At 41.4% G+C, this 12,958-nt stretch overlaps 1 long non-coding RNA gene across 1 annotated transcript in view; it reads right to left on the minus strand.

Annotated features, from left to right (window-relative positions):
• Positions 1 to 12,958, minus strand: part of LOC121492826 — a 57,361-nt gene that overhangs the window by 19,387 nt on the left and 25,016 nt on the right. The gene's annotated exons all lie outside the window — the stretch shown is intronic.

Here is a 12,958-nt window from a genome sequence, read left to right on the forward strand (position 1 = left end):
TAGTAGTTTGGTGTTTATCTTTCTGCCTTCTTTTTGTTCCATAAATAGCTTGAAAATGCAGAAAGAATGATGATGACCAATTTGTAATTAAGAAAGCTTGACCCAGCATCGAGGGGTGGATGGTGCTAAGAACAAGTTCACTCAGCTGATCTGTTTCAACCCGATGTTTATCTCCGGGATACTTCGAGCCATGGTGCTGACATTTGGCCAAACCTGAATGAAGCTACTACCTATTGATGAATACAGTCCTGAGCTGGGATCCACGGCGGACCGGGCGGTCCAGGCCACCAGCTTATCACCATTGTTTATTTTAAAAAAACACATTGACGATTAACACCTGGCCTCTGTGTGTTTTCTTGGTTTCTGTTCTTGAACCTTGTCATAAGGCTTTGCTTGAGCCACGTGGCTGGGGGGGGTATAAAAGACATCTCACATGGGGCTCTGATTTTCCTGAGATTAAGGCAATTTGCACATATATTGGTGGCTCATAATCCACAGACCAAGCACATCCTGTGGGACTGAGAATGGAAGCTGGCACCTGTGCCGGAAAGTCTCATACCTCTCTGATATTTGTGCTTCTCTTCTCCTCCTATAGCATAAGTTTTACCTTTGGTTAAGCCTACATGAATAATGCCATAGAAAATCTCATGGATCCTCTTAATTTATCCACCTCTGTGAAAACTGATGCAGCTGATATAAATCAAAGTTTCCTTTTGTGTTACTTCTTTCAACATATCTATTGGTGATCTCAATAGCAGATCATGTTGACCAAGTATTTAGGTCAAACACATGCATCTTGATGGAATAAATGGCCTGGGTATGCCAAACTATTTTGATTTTCTGTTTCTTTGTGGGGGTGATTCACAACCTTGACTTCAGTATATTAAAAAAAGACAGAAATCTCCTTGTTAAAAAAGTTGGCAAAACTTTAGCATCCCTCCACCCATCAAGCTATAGCTTTATTTATTTTTAAAATAGATCTAGAAAGGCAGAGTCAGAATGGAAAGAGACCAGAGACCTTGGACTCTTAGGTCTTGTCTCTTAGTAGTTACAGAGTCTTCAAACCCTTTGGACAAATGTTTTATCCATAAAATAGATAAACGGTAGTAGCTGTTACTATCTTGCTATGAAATGATCTAACATATTCTTCCCTTTGGTTCTACTTCTATCATGTATGGTCAAGATAGCAGGTGAGTCAAAATTCACCTGCAATTGGTTCTAGTGCCAATGAGAAAGCTACCAGCAGATACCGTCCCTTGGAAATACCTCTGCCGTCCAAACAAATGTGGATTTATAGTAGGATAAACAGGTCAAACTGCTCTAACAAGAAAATACAAAATATAATGGCTCAGGTAAACTAGAAATCTATTTCTCTTTTATGTAAGAGTTCATGACAGGATGGCTCTGTCATCTTCAACAAGTCATCTCTATCGCTGGCTCCAGGCTGGGAGCTCTGATGGCCATATGTGATTCAGTGGGAAGGGGAAAGTAGAGTTCATGGAGGCCTCCTTTCTGACTTTATGACCTGGATGTTGCATGTGTCACTTCCACTTACAACCCATTGGCCAGACTATAGTCATGTGGCTATGCCTTGTTTCAAGACAGGTGGAAAATGCAGCTTCTAGCTGGGTAGTCCATATGCCAAGCTAAAAATCATGTTACGTTATATTAATAAAAATAAGGGAAGATAGGCAATTGATAATAACCTTTCTTCCCTACGATTTGTTTATACATATCTACTAAGGGCAGCTGTTTTCCAGGCCTAAATGACTCCCAGGATGCCGCAGTAGATATCTAATATCTATAAAAAAAAAAAAAAAAAAGGAAGTTGTCTCTAAAATGAGTGTATAGACATCCCAGGAAGTATGCACAATGATACGCAATAGTGTAGGAAGAAACATTAGAATCATTCTTTTATTGATTAAAGAGAAAAGTAAAAGAAATTAAGTTTTACTGATAGTTGACATGTAACTTGACACTAATTTGTAATCATGTGACTTTCTGAGGTAAGAGTAGAGGGGACCATCCGTAATACTTTCAGTATATTCAGAAATGTCATAGGTATTACAACTCATGAGTGACTACTTACAGGAATTCGCAGATTATACGAAGCTAACTTTGAAGCTAACTTTCACAAAATGAAGTGTCTTGAAAAGACTCCCGCAAAGAAATCATAGATTAAAGGTAAAACCAGTATAAAAAAGGGTTTATATTGAAAGAAGGGTTTTTTTTATGGGGCCCCTGGGTGGCTCAGTCCGTTAAGTGTCTGCCTTCAGCTCAGGTCATGATCCTGGGGTCCTGGGATTGAGCCCCTAGTAGGGATCCCTTCTCGGTAGGACGATTGCTTCTCCCTCTCCTGCCTGGCACTCCCCCTCTTTGTGCATCTGTCTCTCTCTCTCCTCCCCCATCAAGTAAATAAATAAAATCTTAAAAACAAAACAAAACAAAACAAATATACTTGCATCCTACCAGATATTTCACCCTGCATTTGGATGAAGCCATTGATGTAGTATGAATCAGTTCTTATAATATGCACAGTAGATACTCAAAAGAAAGTAATGATTTTTCTATGACATTTAGGACTGAAGTTTCATACTCTTCGAGAAAAAGCCTTTTGAAAAATTATAGCTACAATACTTTTGAATCATGACGTAGTCTAGAAATGGTACGCTGGAATGAGTACTTAAGTAGCACTCACTAGCTGTGCAGCAAGAAAAGGTGTTATTAAGATTTTGCACCAAAATACCAAACACTGTGCTTTATTAATACAAAAATAAATAAATAAGTTGTGTTTGATTCAGTGCTGCAGGAAATAGGAATAACTTTGAATATAATCAAGTCAATGTTCTTTAGTTACGACCAAACCAATTTCTGGCTGATTTAAACAAAAATAAATTTGTTGGAATGGTAACAAGAATTCAGAGAATTGATGGCAGCCCAGTGAAATAGGCTTGGGAATGGTAGGGATGAAATGAGTCGGAGACTAAGGGTTGGGAAGCAACTGTGCTGTATCAGGACCAGAATGATGAAAGTCTGCCACTGATTCGGCACAGAAGGCCAGCTGTTATTCTCTTTTTTTTTCTCTCTACATAGGATTCAAATACTCCACCTTGAACGGCGGAGGAAAAGGCTCCTGATAAGAGTCTCACCAGATTATAACCGTTTGGCAAAACGTAACCAATGTCCAAAACACAGACAAGACTTTGGGAACTTTATTTTCATCACGCTGCATAGAGAAACGGCCAGCAAAGGCAAGAGCCCCTTCTCTACGTGAAATGTAGGCCATAAGAAATAAGGGGTTATTTTTAAATGAGCAAACCCAGTTATGTACAAATCTATGATTTCAAATCGTTTCCTCAAATGACATACTTTAGGGATTTATCTAGCATTTTTCAAACAGTTGAACCTTTTATATATGGAAAAAAGTATTACTATTCACTAAAGACAAGATACTGGGGTTTCTGAAGAAAACCAAACTGTGATACAAATGGCTTATCTCCAAGAGTCTCACTGATAACAGTGAATGATATTCTTCATACCCTTCGGCAGAAATTAATGATATATTTTATGTGTTATAAAGCATATTTTATCACCTGCTATAAGTTCTAAAACAGAACAGAGGTAAATGAATCTCCAGAATGAATTTAGAGGGTCACTGGCCTCTACCTCCCAAAATGAAATACTAACTAGATCTCCCGGCTTCTGTGTATGACTTGCTTATAATTTTGCTTCTGGTGTTATTGGTTAATGTTGTCTTCAGTATGAAAAATCTATAAAAATCACTAGATGTATATTTGGTCTGAATATCCAGAACCATAGGCTAATTTATCAAATCCCTGCAAGCTGGGATTTCCTAGAAAAATAAAAAGGAAAGGATAGAATGTAGAACCTGACCAGAAGCGCAAACTATCCATCACCAGATGGAACTAGATACTATTATTCTGGAGAAAATCAAAGCAACACGATCTCATTGAGATTAAACATTTAAATATAGAAGTCCTATATTTTACGTGAATTTGTCTAACTTTTAATATTTTAGTTTAACTTTTTTAAGGTTCTAAATCGGCAAGAAGTAGTGGGCCTCACCTTCTCGTGTTGAATGCTCCTTAAGTCCACACAGATCACAGATGTCACACCTTGAGAAATATCCCAACAGAAACTAACCCCAACCGTACCTGCAGCTCTTGAGCATATTAATCTTTGCCCAGTGATTTAGTCAAGACATACAATGGACAGTGTTTAACATGGATCACGAGCGTGAACACACTTACTGAGAATTTAGGCATTCTAAACTCTCTTTTTCGAAATCTATACTAGAAAATAACAAACAATAGACCCATTATTTAAGAACTTAGGCATTCCAAGCTCTCTGTTTGGAAATCTACACTAGAAGATAAAATAAGTGACTTGCTAGAATCTAGGTAGTCTTCTTAAACACAAATTACCATGATTACTTGTCTAATATAATGAGAGGCAGTAATGGTATAATAGAAAGTACACAGAAGTTGAAGACAGAGTTGCTTTATTCTTAATTTCCTACCAAATGAATGTTTGCTTACTGCCCTTAATATCTCTAAACCTGACTTAATTTCTCTGTAAAATGGAAACAATATTACCTTCGTGAAACATAAGGTAGCACTATGTACATGGTAAAGTGGTAAAAAATGTTGCTGACTTTTCCACATAATTTCACTGAGCCTAGAGAAATGGGACTAAACATACGTTTTAATCTTCTAAAAAGATGATTATCTTACCCTCCAGGGTTAAAATTAAGGGAGATAAGCATCATCAGAAATGATAATGTCAAGTAGATGTAATGCATCATCTTTTTCATTTTTCAAATATCAGAAATAATCTCTTTTTTGGCACCAATCCTAACATCAGCCAGAAATGGAAATGTTAGAACCACCGTTGCATTGTTATCATAGCCCATGCTGTATTTTTAATATTGCTTTGATTTCAAATTCTTATTACATTATCACAAATTACCACCAACAGCATTTAGATCTGCTTGAAATAGGAGTAAATACATTTCCCCACTATTTGATTAAAGGCAAAATATGAGGCCTTGACACCTTTATAAAGAGATAATAAAAAATCTTTTCAGAGCTGGAAAATATTAACCCATGTTGAATGAAGTAAAGTACACTTCTGTAATACCAATAACCCTTCTAGACTTTTTGAGCCTTCATCAGTGCAGATCTTAATTGAAAAAGCTAATGTAAATATAAGATAAGCTTATGAAAATAAATTCTGACTGGACAAGAGCACATATTAAGAAAAATGAATTATGAGTGTTCACATTGAATTTCAATAACAAAAGAATAGTGTGTAATTGTAATTTCTCTCTGATTAACAAATATACCTCAGGGTATTGAATATTCACATCAAAATCCTAAACCAAATGAATTCATGAATCAACTTACAAATTCAGTCCAAAAAATCAATTCCCCCAGAATACAATTATGGGTCCCAGGCCATCATCTCAAACCTTCCATGTGTCCTTATAAGTATTGCCTGCTGGGTTTTTATCTTTAATACGTCATTTGAGGCAGTTAGAGCAAGTTATCACCCAGTATATCTCCATGTCTTCCTTTGAGTGATAAACTCTACCACATTTCTGCTTGGCATGTGACCACCCAGACAGTAGCCACATTTCCAGCCTTCTTGAAGCAAGGCATGGCTAGTGACAATACTGACTGAGGAGATAGGAGAAGAAATGATGAATGCAACATCCAGGTCATCTCTTAAGAGTCAGCGCTACTTCTCCTGACCCTTCCCTTTTCCTTTTCTCACTTCTTAGAAAATGAAGATGATGGGGACAACGTTGGGCATCATTGGTTGCAAAAGTTCGAGCTTTCCTATTAGAAATAGACCACTTCCCACTAGATTCTTACATTAGAAAGTAATAGATTTCTCTCTTAATTTAGTGTATTTTGGGGTCCCTTAATTGTTGCAGGGTGGACTGTGTCCTAATAACACACCCCATCATCAGCTGTATCTTCCTTGAATTTTGCCCAACCTTTAAATAATCTCTCTTCAGATGCCCTTCAAATTACTCCACTGTAATTGGAATTTATCTTGATCTTTGGCTCAGTGGTTTAGGATCTGCCTTTGGCTCAGGGTATGATCCCGGGGTCCTGGGATGGAGTCCCACATCGGGCTTCTTGTAGGGAGCCTGCTTCTCCCCCTGCCTGTGTGTGTGTGTGTATCTCTCTCTGTGTGTCTCTCATGAATAAATAAATAAAGCCTTTAAAAAATGAATTGATCTTGATCTTAAGGGCTCACAGAAGAACTACATCAGCAGTTAAATGCTCAATGCTTCCTGGTCCTAATAAAATGCAAGGCCCTAATGAAAGGGCTTGAAGTAATAGGACCCTGAGATATGTAATAGCACATACAGATGAGGCTGATGATTTTGAACCCACTCTGAACACCCCTTGTAGAATTCAAGGAACTCTCTTTCCCTCAAGAATACTCTCCCCACACTTCCTCTAAGGGGACTAGCCTAATCCATAGTAAAAGTCATTCAGAGATTAACCAGGGAGGGTTGCCTCACAGACTAGTGCCTATTGTCAGGTCCACCTCAACCATTAACTCTAGACCCTAACAGGAGTGAAAGCCCTACTTAGTCCAGTTGGAATAATACGAGGCCAGCTCCAGAGGAGATAATCTATATACCAAAAGAGAAATAACACATGCTGGCAGTGTTGAGGAGCACATATGGAAGGAAAATCTAAGAGTAGTAGATCTATAATGAAACACAAAGCTTGGGGGGTGGGGGTGACTGGGTGACGGGCACTGAGGGGGGCACTTGATGGGATGAGCACTGAGTGTTATTCTGTGTTGTCAAATTGAACACCAATAAAAAATAAATTTATATAAAAAAAAGAAACACAAAGCTTGATCTAGCTGAATTCATTAAATAAAGTCTTCTCACCCAGGACACACAAACGGTGTATTAGGCCATAAACATGGCAGAGGCATTGATTGTTTGCGAAGCTGGTGATTGAAGGGAGATCCAAAAGTCATCTACATCAGGGGTCAGCAAATGATGGTTCATCAGCCAAATGCAGTCCTCAATCTGTTCGTGTAAATAAAGCCTTATGGGAACATAGCTTCACTTATTTATTTCCATATTGTTTATCATTGTTTTTAGGCTATGGTGACAGAGCTGAGTAGTTGCAGCAGAGGCTATGTGATCCTCGTAGCCTCAGATATTTCCTATCTGCTCCTTTACTGAAAGTTTGCTGACCCCTGATCTACATCGGTGAGGTCAAAATGCGGAAACACTCAAGTTACTGGAGAGAAAGGAGTTCTAAGGGGAAATGGAAGATTGGAATGGATCCCTCATATGCAATTGGCTCACCACCCCAACCAAACCTCATGGAAAGGCCCCCCAAACACTTCCTTTACCAAAGCACTGAGGAGAATGTCATCAGAAGACTGAAGAGCTCTGCGGTGGCTGCCCTTTGCAAGCTACAGATGACAATGGAGAATGTGGCATTAAAATTTAGCTTCCTGGTCTCGGTGGATATGATGCAGTCTCAGAGGGGTAGGAAGCAGGTGCTGGCGCATTAGCGATAAGGTGCATACAATTAAACAATAAGCCTCTGGGAAAAATGAAGTCAAACTATTTAAACCCACGAGGGTTTGTGGGGATGATGAATTGATCCTGGGATCAGTAATGATCCCTAGGAATAAAGCAGATAGGCTGCCCATTAAAGTATCTCTGTACGTATATTAGCAGGTATATTCTAGATTTGGGGCATCAGAAACTTATCTCAAATAACTATAGGGGGAATGTACGCCTTACCCAAGCAGGCTTACGCCAGTTCATAAACCCAGAGGCCCTTGCCTGAGAGGGAGGCTGCGACCTTCGAGGAAGGACCATGCAACACAGCCAGAGGCCTATATCCTTCATCTTACCCCAGTCCTTCCCACGGGACCCAGGGCGATTTTACCAGCTTGACTATTCCCTATGGGAAGGAAAATACTCAGAACATCTTAGGCTAATTGGAGCTTCAACTCTGATCTGGTGCAAATCCCAATTCCTAAAACGCCACTGTGCAGAGTGGGTGCTTATGAAATCTTGGACCAAGTTCACGCAGCCAGTAGGTCTAATGGGGAAAGTGGGGTGAGGGTATTTACTACCCCAACTCCTTCCCTGCAGTGTAACCACCAACTGGCTGGGGTTCAAGCTCTGAAATCCATACATTCCTTTCTCTTAATTCTATTAACCTCTTTCTCTCCCAGATCTTTCAGGCCTGAGTATGGTTAAGGGCAACTTGCTGCTACTACCCCTAAACTGGTAACCCTGGTTTATCTAAACTCTGCCTACATCCCTTTTTAAAAAGTCCCAGAATTAAATTCTCACATTGTCACAATACTATATAATAAAACCCAGAAAGCCTCAAAAAGCACTAACAATAAGCATTTATGGCCCATAGGTCTAGTATCAGCCGGATGGTCAGCTAGGTAATGCTTGGTCGGGCTCATTGATGTATCTGGCAGCTGGCTGACAGCCCATCTAAGCTCGCCTCAGATCTGCTCCTCACGCCTCTTGACCTCAGAATTCACCCTGGTGTGCTTTTGTTGTATTAGTAGAAGCACAAAAAAGGAATCTTCTGTGCCCAAATCCATTCCAAGGGTCTGCTCCTATTCTTTCTGCTAATATTTCACTGGCCAATGCTCGAACCCAGTGCCAAGGTGGAGGCATTGGATAAGGCAGGTGAACCGCCTCAAGTAAAAAAGCTCTGCAAAGTGACATATCAAAGGGGGTAAGGGAAGGAGGGTGAATAACCCAGACAATCGTGGCAAACCACCACACACATCAAATTACTCAGTTTGGATGTGCATCACCCCGGTAAGATTTGAAGTCATTTAAAGTGACTCCGGTACCTGAGTTTGCCCACTAACAAATCAAAGCCGGGAAATAAACCCAGGCAGTCTAGCTACAGCATCCACAGCGCCCACTCTCTTCCCATCGGTACCAACGGAGACAGAAACAGGTACTTCCAAGAACAAGGGCAAACTGGAGAAGGTGAAGGAGCTGTACCACTGCTCAGGTCTGGCTAGGTGGGCATAAGAACAGAAAAAAACATAAAATGTGGTATTACCCAGATAAATGTGGGAACGGGATATTAATCAAGCAGAATTATGAAAATCTTCTATGAGAAAGAATCTAAGGTGTTAAAATATGAGCGATGTGCAGAATTTACACGTACTGGCTCCAGTTACCCAGAGCGGTGCCAATTGATCTAAAGGGACAGATTCAAATAAATAAATAAATAATAAATAAATTAATTAATTAATTAAAAAAATAAAAGGACAGATTCATGTTGAAAGAGAATATTATAAGCAGGAGGACATCACAAAGGGTTTAGAAAGTCATCAGAGGGATCCCTGGGTGACGCAGCGGTTTGGCGCCTGCTTTTGGCCCAGGGTGTGATCCTGGAGACTCGGGATCGAATCCCACGTCGGGCTCCCGGTGCATGGATCCTGCTTCTCCCTCTGCCTGTGTCTCTGCCTCTCTCTCTCTCTCACTGTGTGCCTATCATAAATAAATAAAAATAAAATTTAAAAAAAAAGTCATCAGAACACCGCCCAACACTGTCCGTCACCGCACCTACAGTTGCCCGCTCACTCCTTGATCATTCTTCTCCTGCTTCCCTTTTCGATGGAGCTCTGTGTCATGTTGACCTCTCTTCTCCCTAGTTTCCTCTCTTGTCCCACCCCCACCTGTGAGCATTAAGGATGCAACCAAAGGAAGTGAGGGCTGTGTCCTAGGATTTATTTGTGTGCCCTTTTAATCTCTAGCGGATACTTTGCATTTCCGAAGCTCTCCTGGTTGGTGGTGGTTACTCATATCAATGGGTTTTTCCTGCTCGTGTTCTCATCAGACTGGAGGAATAGTTTAGGATTCCTTAGGTTAATTGCCAACGACGTCAAAATGAAGCAGGGAAACTCAGAAGCCCAGTTGAACGTGAGGAAGCCGTACCTTGTAGAGCAAATAATGGCCTTTGTCCATAGAAAATTATTACCTAAATGCTCTTTCCCAATTCCATTATGGTGAATTGGGGGGAAACTGAGTCTGCATTTGGGCCAGAGTAAAAGGGAAAACAAACCTGTCTCCCTACCCTACTAGGTCGGGTGGGGCAGCAAGGGGGAGTGAGGCAGGACACAACATGAATGAAGGAAGAGTAGCACTGAACATTACAAAAATATATGCCTGCATTTTGGAGACACACAGAGATTTCTGGATTTCCTTTCAAAGTCAGAAATACACACTTCTGGAAACATAACAGGATACGAGTTTCTTCAAATTCCCATTAATGTTTGACTTTTAACAGGATGCCAGGTACAGACCACAATGAAATGTCATCCTTAATGATAGAATAAGACTTAAAACCCTGTAGAATGCCTACATGAGACCCAATCTCCATACGAAATCTATAGCAAACTCTACATTCTGCGTAATAATGCGTATTTGCGTTCCACAGTCAACGCACAGGGAGGTAGAACCAAAAATAACATCGGCAGTCAGAAAAACGTTAGAAAGATTGCCAAACACTAAACATTCCTAGACAGAAATGACCTTCATTAACAGATAATCCCTGAACCTCCAGAGCTAGGGTTGGAAGACAGTCCCCAGTGTGAGGATGGGCCGCTGGACCCCACACCCCACCCCTTCCTCCCTGGAATCACTTTCTCCTTTTCTTCATTCAATGTCCCTGGAATAGCAAATACTGTTGCTGTCCATTTAAAGCTCCAGCCAAAAGGAGAAAAAATGAAATATCAGAAAGGGAGACAGAACATGAGAGACTCCTAACTCTGGGAACCAAACTAGGGGTGGTGGAAGGGGGAGGTGGGCGGAGGGTGGGGGTGAGTGGGTGGCGGGCACTGAGGGGGGCACTTGATGGGATGAGCCCTGGGTGTTATGCTATATGTTGGCAAACTGAACACCAATAAAAAATAAATTTATAAAAAAATAAATAATAAAAAAAAATAAAGCTCCAGCCAAACCACAACTGAAACTACACTGGAAGAGTTAGATAAAAATTTTATGAACATTGAGGATCATAAAAGGAAAATCCGCTCAGGAAGTAACATCAAACTAGATATATATGTAATGTCTGTAATATTTTGAAAATAATGTAATCATGTATTTTTAATTTCCTATGGCTCTGTCAGGCACTAAATCAAGGGCTTTCACTGCTTTAGGGGAAGAGTCTAGAAAAAAAGGAATTGCTCATAATTGAGTGCTAAGTCTCGTTTGTTAGGTTCGTAGTGAGAAACAGTCTTGAAATTCTGGTTTCCTTGAGCAAGAGTTTACAAACAGATGCACATACCGACATATGTGTGCGCATGCGCACACACACACACACACACACACACACACACACGCCTTAACTTCCAAGAGCTTTTCTTCAATCAGGAAGCAAAATCTGGAAAATTTTCCGCATAGCAGATCACCAAGCGGAGCAGCCGAGTTATGTACTAAGGAAAACTCCCCACCAGCCTAAGCCTGTCTTTGAGGAGAAGGAAGAAAAGAGAGAGGAATGCAAAGTAAGTCATTCCAGAGGGGCCTCCTGACCCCATAGGGCCAAACCTGCCCCTTCACAGAAAGTCTCCGGTGGAGGGAGGAGATCCTACAGATGACTTATGGGGCCTCGCAGAGCAAGAGCGCTCTTTGCTTCCCCTGTTGTGAAAATCCATTAGAGGAGCCGCTGCTTTTTGGTGTGCTTCCAACTTGGCTTCTCTGGAGTGTAGGAATGGCTTAGGGAGGTGCCTGTAAGTCCCCCTGTCCCCAGTGGTGGGCAACGAACTTCCTCAAGCTCATGAGAGCTGGAGTTGGGGGCCGGGCAAGCCTAGGCCACACGCTTGGCTCATGAGCACTTCACACCTCTGCTCTGGAAGGTCTCACTTCCCCGCCGCGGTGGCTCTTGGCTTCTGTCTGCAGAGTGCCCCCTGCCCCTTCCAGGCTGCGTCCCCCCTTCTCTTTCCTCTCCCAGGCATGGCAGGCCTCTGAGGGTCAACGGGGACATCGCCTCCGTGGACAGACAGCCTGGTCACATGGCGTGAACACTCAGGGCCACGTCTGGGCCTTTTCAGCACCAAGCCACGCGCCCCAAGACTTCCTCAGCTGCCCAAACGACACGTCTGAACCCCCTTTCCCACGGGGATGACCCAGGATCCACACGTGCAGATAGGTGTGGCCCATGGTTGGGCCGGGCCGGGCCACCGGCTCTGTGGGCTTGTTGGGCCCTTTGGGAGACCTGCCAGGTCTGTCATCACGTGAACACTGAGGACTGACAGCCTCGCCTCCCCAATACTGAGGACCTAAGACAGCACTATCCTGCATACTTGGGCAATGCCTAGCGCTTGTCTTATTTATTTTACAGAGACACACAGATTCGGATGTTCTGGGATGTTTCATTTCATGCTTCCAGGAAGCGGTGATGCCAGGTCAGAAGAGTGACCCATGTCCCGGCCTTTGTCCTTGACTTGCCCAGATCATCTGTAAGTAACTAAAATAGGATTTTTTTTTAATTAAGGTAAAAATCAGTGAGAAAAAGTAAAGCCCAACCTCGATGGTTTAAACAAAGTATTTTGCATGGACATTAAAAGATTTTCCTGGATTACCTGAGTAATTGGATTCACTTTTCTTCCAGGATCTAGCTTAGAGGGGCTGACTATGGACAGTAAAATCTAAAGGGCATTAGCTCATTTTTATATTAAAGAAAGAAAATCCTCTGGATGTTTCTAGAGACTAATAAGGAAACCCAAGTTCTCCATTTTCCATTGGTAACTGTATTTATGGATCGCTACCGAGGAAACGTTTGTTTTTCTCATAAGCAAAGTTCGTGCCTATACAAATGGCTAAGCATTCCCCATGTGCAAAAGTGCTTTAAAAAATTAATACCTGTAAGTTCGTTTTATGTTTTAATTTCTGAGA

The sequence above is a fragment of the Vulpes lagopus genome, chromosome 6 (assembly GCF_018345385.1).
Source record: "Vulpes lagopus strain Blue_001 chromosome 6, ASM1834538v1, whole genome shotgun sequence".
Lineage (NCBI taxonomy): Eukaryota > Metazoa > Chordata > Mammalia > Carnivora > Canidae > Vulpes > Vulpes lagopus.